This window comes from Cavia porcellus, unplaced genomic scaffold (assembly GCF_034190915.1).
Source record: "Cavia porcellus strain 051 isolate PalLab524CR breed Dunkin Hartley unplaced genomic scaffold, mCavPor4.1 scaffold_8, whole genome shotgun sequence".
Lineage (NCBI taxonomy): Eukaryota > Metazoa > Chordata > Mammalia > Rodentia > Caviidae > Cavia > Cavia porcellus.
The window spans coordinates 30,607,059-30,618,865 of record NW_026947491.1 but is presented as its reverse complement, the minus strand read 5'-3'; the positions used below and the strand labels follow the sequence as shown (position 1 = coordinate 30,618,865).

General features: G+C 39.4%; 1 long non-coding RNA gene across 1 annotated transcript; it reads right to left on the bottom strand.

The window, feature by feature from the left end:
* Positions 1-530: 530 nt before the first annotated feature.
* On the bottom strand, positions 531-4,406 carry LOC134477159 (uncharacterized). Its single transcript, XR_010049070.1, has 2 exons — positions 4,235-4,406; positions 531-1,499 (listed from the first exon to the last, which is right to left on the bottom strand). It is a non-coding gene; the product is annotated as an uncharacterized LOC134477159 (long non-coding RNA).
* Positions 4,407-11,807: the final 7,401 nt, after the last annotated feature.

The window sequence follows — 11,807 nt, the reverse complement described above, 5'->3', positions numbered from 1 at the left end:
CAAAACAGAACAAAATAGAAGAAAACAATGAAAGAGACACAGATTTCAAGGCAAAAAACAAGAGATCTTTACTGTCTATCATATTGTCTCGTTTTCTTCTACATAGTTGTCCATATCTTCACACAGAGTGAATTCATACAAAACAAAATAGTATTAGACTGATCAGAACAGGATGACGAAGACATTTTAGGTCTTCAAAACCAGACAATAGAGAAGTTAACAATGGCTGCCTTAATGTCTCTCCTTCTCTTCAAATAGCTGTCCATACCTTCAGGTACGTGAAATTAAACAATACAAAACAGACTAAAATCACTCTGAGCAAAGAATAATAGTATTGTTGGATTTCATAGAATGATGCTACAGAATCAGCACTGAGTACCTTAGTGTCTCTCTTTCTTCAAAGTAGCTGTTCATTTCATCATGTATTATATAATCTGATCCGGCCTGCAGATCAACAAGTTTGGAACTCCTGGAGGGGAAACGGGGATTAAATAAAAGACATAGGGGAGACAAAAAGAGACGAAGGCAAGTTGATGTTAACCCAATCAAGCCTCCGGTTTATTGAGAAAATAATCACACCTTTTATAGGCTAAGGGCGGGAGCTGGGACAGGAAGAGGTTAAACAGATGAATACAACAGGGTTACCATCACATCCGGATAAGTGACGTAAGCAGAAGAGGATTATGGTTAATGTAGGCAGACGCAGTGCCCATAGGAGAGAGAGAGAGAGACATCTAGGCACCAATGCCTGTCACTCGGCTCCCTACATCTCCTCCCTTTTTATATTATTTAATTAAGAGTATGGCAGGCCCTGTGAGGACAGCGTCTGTCTTAGGTCAAGGACCTCATTGTATGAACCCAACCAGGCCTTACCCGTCATGGGCTTGTAGAACAGCAGTTGGTCCTGTGTCTGTCTTAGGCGGCCGTTGGAATTAACATGCATGTCCTAGTTGCCCGTCTCTGACTGCCTGTCCATTGCCCCAGGGCAGTCAGGCCGCATCATCATATGGGCCACTCGTGGGAATTCCTTCCCTGTAGGTTTGTTGATCTGCCAACTCCAGCTGATGATAGTGTACCTGAATGGGCTTTGCCATAAATGTGTCTATCCAGTTATTAATGAACATCATAATCCTCTGAAAAATACAAGACTCACAGAAATGAGAAACAATAGGTCAGCTAGGGGACCCAAAAGGGGCATTAGGTAAGGGAAAAACTCCCCCCACCAAAATCAAGGAGAAGGGGTTGACAGCCATTTGTTGGTGTCTCTGTATGAAGTCATTCTCCTGTGTCTTGGAGCATGCCTTGTATAACACTGGATGCAGTCTATTTGGCTGGTGTATGTTTCTCTAGACCGAGAAGAGCCTCTTTCGCAGTCATGGGGTTCTGTGCATGGCTGTCAGCAGTTGCAGTCTGTTTGGCAGGGGTCAAAATCCACCATGGGTGTGGTGTGGCTCAAGAAGGCTGGTTAAGCAGCATAAGGCTCCAGGGAGATGTGTCACCTGTAAGGGAACACAGGGGATTGTGCCTCAGGAAATAACATTATTTCTGGGCGTTATATGGGGTCTTTGAAGAACTGTCTATTTGCTTTACGAGGCGTTTAGGTAGCCATCTAGCTTTTTTATCTTGTTGAGAGTAAACACACACTGAGCCTCGTCCCCAGATAAGGACTGGATCAGGGCCATTCCACACATTGGTTAGTGGGTCTCTCCATAAAACAGATGCAAACCGTGTTTGAGTCTGAGTATGTCAAAACCGAGATGCTGCGGAGCAGCCTGAAGCATCCAGGGTCAGAAAATTTAAAATAAAAAGAGCATGTGAAAGGACATTTCTAGGGGACCCCTGGGTGGGGTACCATGTCTCCCTTTTTATTTTATCTATGGTGAATTTAAGAGAACGATGCGCACGTTTAACAATGTCTTGTCCCTGAGGATTGTAAGGTATACCTGTAGTGTGGAGGATATTAAGGCTTTTACAAAATTGAGCAAAGGAGGTGCTGGTATAGCCAGGGCCATTATCGGTCTTAAGCTGTTGAGGACATCCCAGAACTGAGAAGGCTGACAGCATATGGGCTATAATGTGTTTAGCAGCTTCTCCAGTCTGGAGAGTGGCAAAAATGAAGCCACTATAAGTGTCAATAATGACATGTACATATTTTAGATTGCCAAACTCATTGAAATGGGTAACATCCATTTGCCATAAGGCGTTAGGAATTAAACCTCTAGGGTTGACTCCTAGGTGTTGAACAGGTGAGTGGATAGCACAAGATGGACAATTTTTTACAATTTGTCTGGCTTGCTCACGGGTAATTTTGTAGAGAAGGCGGAGGGTGTGAGCATTGAGGTGGTGTAACTGGTGGGCTTGTTGAGCCTCAGGCACCTTGGAGTCCTGAGCCATAAAAACCTGTGCTCGTACAGCAACATCAGCCAAATGATTTTCTTGGGCAAGAGGCCCTGGGAGGTTGGAATGAGCTCGCAGATGACCGATAAAGAACTTATGACGGTCAAGCCGTATGAAGCATTGTAATTGTTTGAACAGATTTGCAGCTGGGGAAGCATGACATATAGTAGCAACAGTCTCTAATAATGGAACAGACTGGGCAAGATAAGCACTGTCAGTATACAAATTAAATGGTTGGTCAGAGTAAGCAGCAAAAGCTGCAAGAATAGCTTCTAACTCTGCTAATTGTGCAGAGGAAGTATCTGCCTGGAGGGTAGAAACATTGTCTTGAGATACATAAGCAGCCCTTCCGGAGGATGAGCCATCAGTGAATAAAACCAGGGCACCCGGAAGGGGTTGTGAAGCTGTGACTTTAGGGAATATAAATGAGTGACGATTAGCAAAGTCAACTAGCTTATTTGGAGGGTAATGATTGTCAATAGTCCCTGAATAGGAAGCTAAGGCAATAGGCCACACTTTAGTACTCTGAAGTAGCCAATCTATTTGGTCTTTTGTAAAAGGTTGAATGATAATATCTGGTTCTTTGTCAAAGTAACATTTTCTCAGCTTTTTACCCTGGATTATTAGGTCTGAGACAGCTTGGAAATAAGGCAAAAGTGTTTTTTTTGGAGAGACTGGTAAATGGACCCACATGAGGGGAGCTTGTTGCCAGAACACTGCTGTAGGGCAAAGCTTTGTATTAAAAATGAGAAACTGTAAAGGCTCATTGTAGTCTATAAAGGAAACGGTTTGTTGAGCAATAGCCTCTTCTACTTTACTGAGCGCTCTCCTGGCATCAGGTGTAAGCTCTCGGGGGGGAAGTTGGATCTATGTCTCCCCGAAGCAGCGCATAAAGGGGCTGTAAATCATGTTTAGTTAGTTTTAAAAATGGTATGAGCCAATTAATATCTCCCAATAGTTTTTGGAAGTCATGAAGTGTAAAGGAATAGAGAAAAAGCAATCTTTAAGATCTATGACAATTTTAAAAAATCTTAAAGGAATGGCACTGGGTGAGGGGAGGCCTGGCTGTAGGGGCCCCATTAAGACCATTGTCTTATTTATCGCCCTAAGGTCTTGTAGCAGCCTCCACTTTTCTGACCTTTTCTGGATAACAAAGATAGGTGTGTTCCAAGGGGAATTACTAGGAACAATGTGGCCTGCATCTAACTGGTCCTGTACCAGCTGCCTTGCGGCTGCAAGTTTTTCAGAGTTAAGGTTGTTTTTAAAGGCTTATATGAATCCCCAATTGGCCATGGAGGCACAGGGAGTGGTGGGCTGCCATCCTGGGACCTGCTGATCACGTCAACAGGTGGTAGTGGTGGCAGATCACCATGTATAAGGACCTCTAACAGGCCATCATTCTCTGCATCTGAGAAATCAGTGGCTTCAGATTTTTTTGAGGACAGTTTTGAGGTAGATTTAAGGGAGTCGCGCAAGGCAGCCTCACCTAGTGTAACTGTCTCCTCAACCTGAGGGTCTGCATGCTTTTGGGCAAGCAGCTCAGAAATTAAATTCCAATATGTAAAGGTGGTCACAGGAACCTTTTTTGGACCGAAAACTCTATAATAATCTTTTAAAACATCTCTTACTGTATTCTACCTCTTGGTATCTATAGAACCCTCTAGGGGGAACCAAGGGCAAACCTTATGAATAAACTGAAAATACTGTAATAATTTTTGTTTTTTAACCCTTATCTCTCTTGTCTTTAATGCCTTTATAAGGCCTCCGACGAACACTTCGTGTTCGCTCAATACTTGACCCATGTCTGGGAAGGGAAATGGGGTTGCCGTTCACTCACCGTGACTCGGGCAGGACGTCGGGTAGTCGTCTGCGCAGGTCTCGGCACTTGATTTAATGTCCTGTTGCTTTAAGCTTTAATCCTTGATTTAGTTTACTCATTCCTCGGCCGAGGTCTCTGGTTTAATTTGCTTTTACTTTTGGTTTAAGCCAGCTGTCTCTCGAACGGCTCCCTCGTTAACTTCTCCGTGCCAGGAGCCCCACGTTGGGCGCCACTTGATCCGGCCTGCAGATCAACAAGTTTGGAACTCCTGGAGGGGAAACGGGGATTAAATAAAAGACATAGGGGAGACAAAAAGAGACGAAGGCAAGTTGATGTTAACCCAATCAAGCCTCCGGTTTATTGAGAAAATAATCACACCTTTTATAGGCTAAGGGTGGGAGCTGGGACAGGAAGAGGTTAAACAGATGAATACAACAGGGTTACCATCACATCCGGATAAGTGACGTAAGCAGAAGAGGATTATTGTTAATGTAGGCAGACGCAGTGCCCATAAGAGAGAGAGAGAGAGACATCTAGGCACCAATGCCTGTCACTCGGCTCCCTACAATAATCTATTCTCATAAACTGTTTAGGAGGAGTTCTACACATGTATGAGTCTCTACATGTATACCTATCCTTTCTGTATTAGAGGGAAAAACAAAACAAAATAAAACAAGGCAAAACAAATTCCTAGAAAAAACGTGAAACAAAAAAGACAAATAAATAACAACAGCAAAGAGCCCAAAACACAGACAATGTAGGCCTTCAAAACAAAGTGGTAGGAGCATAACTGAGATTATTGTTTTACATAATGATCTTCAAGAGTTCCTCAGATCACCATACAATAAATATGCACAATTGTTCTAATTCTGTGAATGTTAACTTTTTTGTTCCAAAAACTTATAGAATTTGTAGCACAATCATCTTAGCTATCCTGTGTGTTTATATAATTTTAGATATTTTTTCTTTTCTATTCCTTTTTATTTTCCTTATTTTCCCTAAGATATTATTTTGACTCCTTTAAGCAGATTCTTTTTCTTTCATTGTACTTATTGAAGTTTTTGTATCTTATATACTCTTACCATTTCTTACACTAGGGATACCATATGGTATTTACACATATGAATTTGATTTATTTCACTTTTGAGTATGGTCTCGAGATACATCCATTTACTTTTAAATATCTCAATGTGATCATTCTTTATATCTGAGTAGTACTCCATTGTATAAAAATACCACAAGTTTTTTATCCATCCTCAGTTGATGGGCATTTAGGTTGTTTCCAAGATCTTGTTATTACAAGTTGTGCTGCTATAAACATGGGTGCACATATATCACTGTGGTATGATGCTTTCAGTTCTTCTGGGAATATGCCCAGAAGTGGAATAGCAGGGCAAATGGGATTTCCAATCCCAGTTTTTTGACAAGCCCCCAGACTGGCCTCCACAGTGGTTGCACCAGTCTGCATTCCCACCAGCGGAACAGTTCATTTTACCCCGTAGCCTCTTCAGTATTTGTTCTTGGTAGTTTTCTATAGCTTGTCCATTCTTTCTGGAGTGAGATGGGATCCCAGTGTGGTTTTAACTTGCATTTCTCTAATGACCAATGATACTGAATATTTTTCATGTATTTCTTTGCCATTTGTATTTCTTCATCTGAGAACTGTGTAGTCATCTCAGATGCCCATTTTTGGAATAGGTCTTTGAATTTTGGGGGTCTGATTGTTTTTAATTCTTTATAAGTTCTAGACAGAAGTCCTTTGTCTGAGGGACACTTAACTAAGATTTTTTTCAAATTTGTGGATTTTCTTTTCACTCTGCTGGAGATTTCTTTTGACATGCAAAAACCCTTAAATAGGACATCATCATGGTTATTGATTCTGTGAAGTATTTCCCATGTGGTTTATTCTTGTTCATGAATTCTCTACCTACCCCTATGTCTTCAAGATTTCTACCTACTTTGTCTTCCAACAGATTTAGTGTTTCTGTTTTAGATCTTTGATCCATTTAGACTTTAGTTCAGTACGTGGTGCTAGTGTGGGTCTAGTTTTAGTTTTCAGCATATGGAGAGCCAATTTTTCCAGCACCATTTATTAAAGAGACTGTCGTTCTTCCAGTGAACATGTTTGGCCCCTTTATCAAAGATAAGGTGGCTGAGTGTGTTTGTAGTTGTAGTTGTATCTTCTAATCTATTCCACTGATATTTAAGTCTGTTTTTATTCCAGTACCATGTTGATTTTGTTACAGTAGATTTGTAGTATAACCTCAAGTCAGGGATTGTGATGCCTCCTTACTTGCCTTTGTTGCTTAGAATTGCCTTTACTATTCTAGGTTACTTCTGGTTCCAGGTAAATTTTAGGAGTGAATTCTCTAGATCTGTGAGGTATGCTAGTGATATTTTCATAGGGATTGCACTGAATCTGTATAACAGTTTTGGGAGAATAGCCATTTTCACAACATTTGTTCTTCCTATCCATGAACAAGGGAGGTCTTTCCATTTTCTGAGGTCCTCTTTGATTTCTTTTGTCAGGGTATCATGATTTACCTGAACTTCTGGTTCCAGGTAAATTTTAGGAGTGAATTCTCTAGATCTGTGAGGTATGCTAGTGATATTTTCATAGGGATTGCACTGAATCTGTATAACAGTTTTGGGAGAATGGCCATTTTCACAACATTTGTTCTTCCTATCCATGAACAAGGGAGGGCTTTCCATTTTCTGAGGTCCTCTTTGATTTCTTTTGTCAGGGTATCATGATTTTCCCTGTTTTTCTTTTGTTAGATTGATTCCTAAGTATTTCATTTTTTTGGATGCCATTGTGAAGGATGTGGCTTCTCTTATTTCTCTTTCAGTGGTTTTGAATGTTGACTTTGTATCAAGCTACCTTACTGAATTTATTTATTATGCCTAGGAGTCTTTCAATGGACTGTTGGGGGTCTTCTATGTAGAGTTTCATGTTATCTGCAAATAATGATAATTTAACTTCTTCTATTCCTATCCCTTACTCCTTTTATTTCTCTCTCTTGTCTTATTTCTCTGGCTAGTATTTCTAGCACTATATTGAATAGGAGTGGTGATAATGGACATCCTTGTCTTGTTCCTGATTTTAGCATAAAGGCTTTAAGTTGTTGGCCATTTAATATGATGCTGAGTGTTGGCTTGTCATAGATGGTTTTCATTATATTGAGGTAAAGACCCTCTATTCCATTTTTGTAAGGTTCTTACCATGAATAAGTGTTGGACCTTACAAAAAACTTTTTCTTCATCTATAAAAATGGTCATGTGGTTCTTCTTTTTGGCTCTATGATATGCTGGAGTACATCTATTGATTTGTGTATGTTGAAACATCCCTGCGTTCCAGGGATGAATCTCACTTGGCCATGAGTGTATAATATTCTTGATTTGCTGCATTCATTTCACCAAAGTTTTAATTAGAATTTTTGCATCCAGACTCATTAGGGACATTGGCCTGTAGTTCTCTTTTTGGGTTGGGTCTTTCTCTGATTTTGGTATTAAGAGTAATATTTGCTTCCAGGAATGAGTTAGGGAAAATTGCTTCCCTTTCAATTGCATTGAAGATTTTGAGGCATGTTGGCATTAAATCTTCTTTAAATTTCTTACAGAATGTCACAATGAATCTGTCTAGACCTGAACTTTTCTTTGTTGTAAAGATTTAATTATATTTTCAAATTGGTTAAATGAAATTGGGTTATCCAGTAGTTTTACATCTTCTTGACCCAGCTTTGGTAATACTTATGTTTCTAGGAATCTGTCCATTTCCTCCATGTTATCAAGTCTATGAGAGTAGAGGTTTTCAAAATTGGTATTGATCATCTCCTGTATTTCAACAGAATCTTTAGTGATTTCACCTCTTTCATTCCTTATTGTGTGAATTTGAGTTTTTTCTTTCCTTTTAAAAATAAGGTTGTCTAGGGGCTTATCAATTTTATTTACTATTTCAAAGAAACAACTCTTTGATTCACTGATTCTTTGTGTTATTTTATTAGTCTCTATTGCATTGATTTCTACTCTGACCTTTATAATTTCTTCTCTTCTTTTGGCTTTGGGCTTGACTTGCTTTTCTCTTTCTAGATGTTTGAGGTGTAGCATCAGGTTATTTATTTGTGTTCATTCTGTTTTCCTGATGTAGGAATTCACTGCAATAAATTTCCCTCTGAGGACTGCTTTCATTGCATCCCACAGGTTCTGGTAAGATGTACTTGTATTTTCGTTTGCTTGGAGATATTGTTTAATTTCTTCTTTAATTTCCTCTGTGACCCATTAGTTACTCAGGAGTATATTATTCAATTTCCATGTGTTGGAGGGGTTTTTGCAGTTTCTTTTGTCATTAATTTCTAGTTTCATAGCACTATGATCTGATAACATGCATGGGATAATTTTAATTCTTTTACATTTACTTAAGCATGTTCTGTAGGCTACTATACAGTCTATTTTAGAGAACATTTCATGAGCTGCTGAGAAGAATGTGTATTCTAATGTTGTTTGGTGGAACACTTTGTATAAGCCCACCAACTCCATTTGTTCACAGGTGTGATTCAGTTCTGTTATTTCTGTGCTGATTTTCTGTCTAGTTTATCTGTCCCTTTGTGTCAATTCCATGTTAAGGTCTCCTGTTATAGTTTTGTTATTGCTTATTTGATTTTTGATTTCAGCTAACATTTGTTTTGTATAGCTGGGTATTCCCAAATTTAGTGCATATATATTTAAGATTGTTATCTCTTCCTCTTGAAGTTTTCTTCTAACTAGTATGTAGTGATCTTCTTTATCTCTTTGCATCATTTTTGGTTTGCAGTTCACATTGTCTACAAAGAGAATAGCTACCCTTGCTTTTTTGGGAGCAGGGATCCTGTTGCATGGAGTATTGTTTTACATCCCTTGACTTTCAGTCTATGAGTTTCTTTTTGGGTTGGATGTGTTTCCTGTATACAGCATATGGTTGGATGTTGTTTCTTGATCCATTCTGCCTGTTGATTTCTTTTAATTGGTGAATTGAGGCCATTTATATTAATGATTAGAGCTGATATGTATATTGGTTTATTTTTGACATGCTATCCCTCTGCTGTTGCTTCTTTACCTTTCTACTCTGTTTAATTGTTTGCCTTGCTCAGTGTTTTTTCCTATGTCTATCTAGAATGTCTTTCAGTATTCTTTGCAGGGTTGGTTTGGTGATCATGAAGTTCTTCAGCTGTTCTTTGTCATGGAAGTATCTTATTTCTCCATTCATTTTGAAGGGTACATCAGTCTAGGTTGGAAATCATTTTCCTTTAGGATCTAAAATACTTCACTCCATGCTCTTCTTGACTTCGTTGTTTGTGTTGAGAAGTCGGCTATGATTCTGATAGGTTTTCCTTAATAGGTGATCAGTCTTTTCTAACAGCTTTTAATATTCTGTTCTTATGTTGGATTTCTGGGATGTTGATTATTGTATGCCTGGGTGTAGTTATATTTTGGTTATGGTTATTTGGAGTTCTATATGCTTCCCTGACCTGTATGTCAGTTTCCATTCTCATGTTTGGAAAATTTTCAGCTATTACTTCTGAAGTAAAGAAACAAGTCTGGGAAGCTATAAAAGAATTCATATCAGAAATAATCTTCCAGGTAAAAGAAGATACCTCTTGATATCACTTTGTGATACTTGTTGTGACACAACACTTTGTGTTGTCACTTTCTTTTTTGCTTATACCTATCAATCTTATGTTGGTTTTTTTTTTGCATCATCCTGCAGCTGTTGAATTGTTATTTCCTGATTTCTTGTTATTTTTAAAAGATCTTTCCTTTTTTGTTCACTAGCTGCAACTTGTCTTTGAGGTCTGAAATTCTATCTTCACTTTCGTTGAGGTGGTTTTGCCAACTTTTGATGGAATTTTTCCTTTTCTGTATATCTCTTTGAATCTGCTTCATGCATTCTGTTTGTTTCTTATGTTGTTCATTCAAGGTTTCCATCTTTTTGCATTGTTCCTCTAGTTTTTTAATCTATGTTTTCTTTAGATATATTCAGTATTTCTTCCATTACATTTATCACTTCTTCTTTTACCTGGGAGATTATTTCTGATATGAGTTCTTTTATAACTTCCCAGACTTGTTTCTTTACTTCAGTTATTATCATTTCAGGAATTTTAGGTGTATGGCTTACATTTCCTTCTTTGTCCATGTCTCCTAGGCTTGCTTGGGTTGGGCTGGAAGTTTGAGATTGCATTTTGCTCTTTCATTTTGTCATTGTCCTATATTTCCAGATTTTCAATGATGTGCAAAGCTTCTCCATGTGCTGGGAATAACCTGGCTCTCTTTTGGCCCCCGGGGCAGACTGCAGGCAACTGCTAGCCACTTGGAGGTCACTAGGCATGGCCTAGTTAGGCCCACAGGAACCTCTGTGTGTGCTCTGGTAATTTAGGACACTGGAAGTGGTCTTACAGGGTTGGCTATGTTCCAAAGCTTCCCTGTTGGCTTGGATTCAACTTGTGCATGTTTGGCTCCAGGACCTAATTCAGTCCCTTGCTAGCTGCCTGGAGGTCACTGGGTGTGGCCCAGTTAGGCCTGTGGGGACCTCCCATGTGTCCTCTGGTTATTTGGGATGCTGGGCATGGTCTTACCCTCTTGGAGCAAAGTTGTAGTGCTTCCCCATGTGCTGGGATTCAACTCATTCAACTCATGTATGTTTGGCTCCCAGGACTAAATTCAGGCCCCTGCTAGCCACTTGGAGGTTGCTGGGCGTGGCCGATCTGAACATTGTTGAAATGACAAAAAAGATTTAGAACATTGCACCAGCATAGTTAATAAAGTGGCAGTAAGTAAAACTGGGCTATAAATCAGCACCTCCCATTTCTAAAAACTTGTATGCTAGCTGTTTTTCAAGACAGAGGTGTAGATCTCTGAGATCAGGGTGGAACCAAATGTCTCCAATGAATGATGGTCAGAACCCAAAGGAAGAAAACAGACATTGTGAATGTAAGGAAGAACCAGGTGTGCTTTTAATAATCACAACACAAACCACAGTGGAGGGACCCAAAACTCCCCAGTTCCAAAGCATTCACAAGTTTCATGTGGTTCAGGATGCCAAGTGTGGATCATTCTATTTCCCCTCAGACCAAAGTCTTTCTTTGCTATGGAGTACTTTTGAAACTAGATATAACTGTACTTCTTGTTTCGATGTAGGCCAACCTGCAGTTGAGCTATGTTTGTGAAATCCAGTGCCATTGTACTGAATTTACACATGTCGGTAAAGTGCCCTTGCTCTGTATGACAGGGTATGAGAGGACTGACTTGATTTTGAAAAATGTTCTATAGTAGGTAAAATGATGGCAGACATCATCATAGACTACAGGGAAATGTTTCCCAAAAGGGAAGAACAACTGATGAAGCTACTTTCACCACTGTCTTATTTCTAAAAATTGCTGCAGTCACCTTGAGCTTCAGTAACTGCCACCTCATCAGTAAGCAGTCATGAACATCAAAGCATAACCCTCCACTAGAAATAAGATAGTCTCTCAGATGGTCCTTGGCATTTTGAAATAGTGAGGAATTTTTAAATTGAGGTGTATACATTATTTTTTAGAAACAATGCTGTTTCACACTG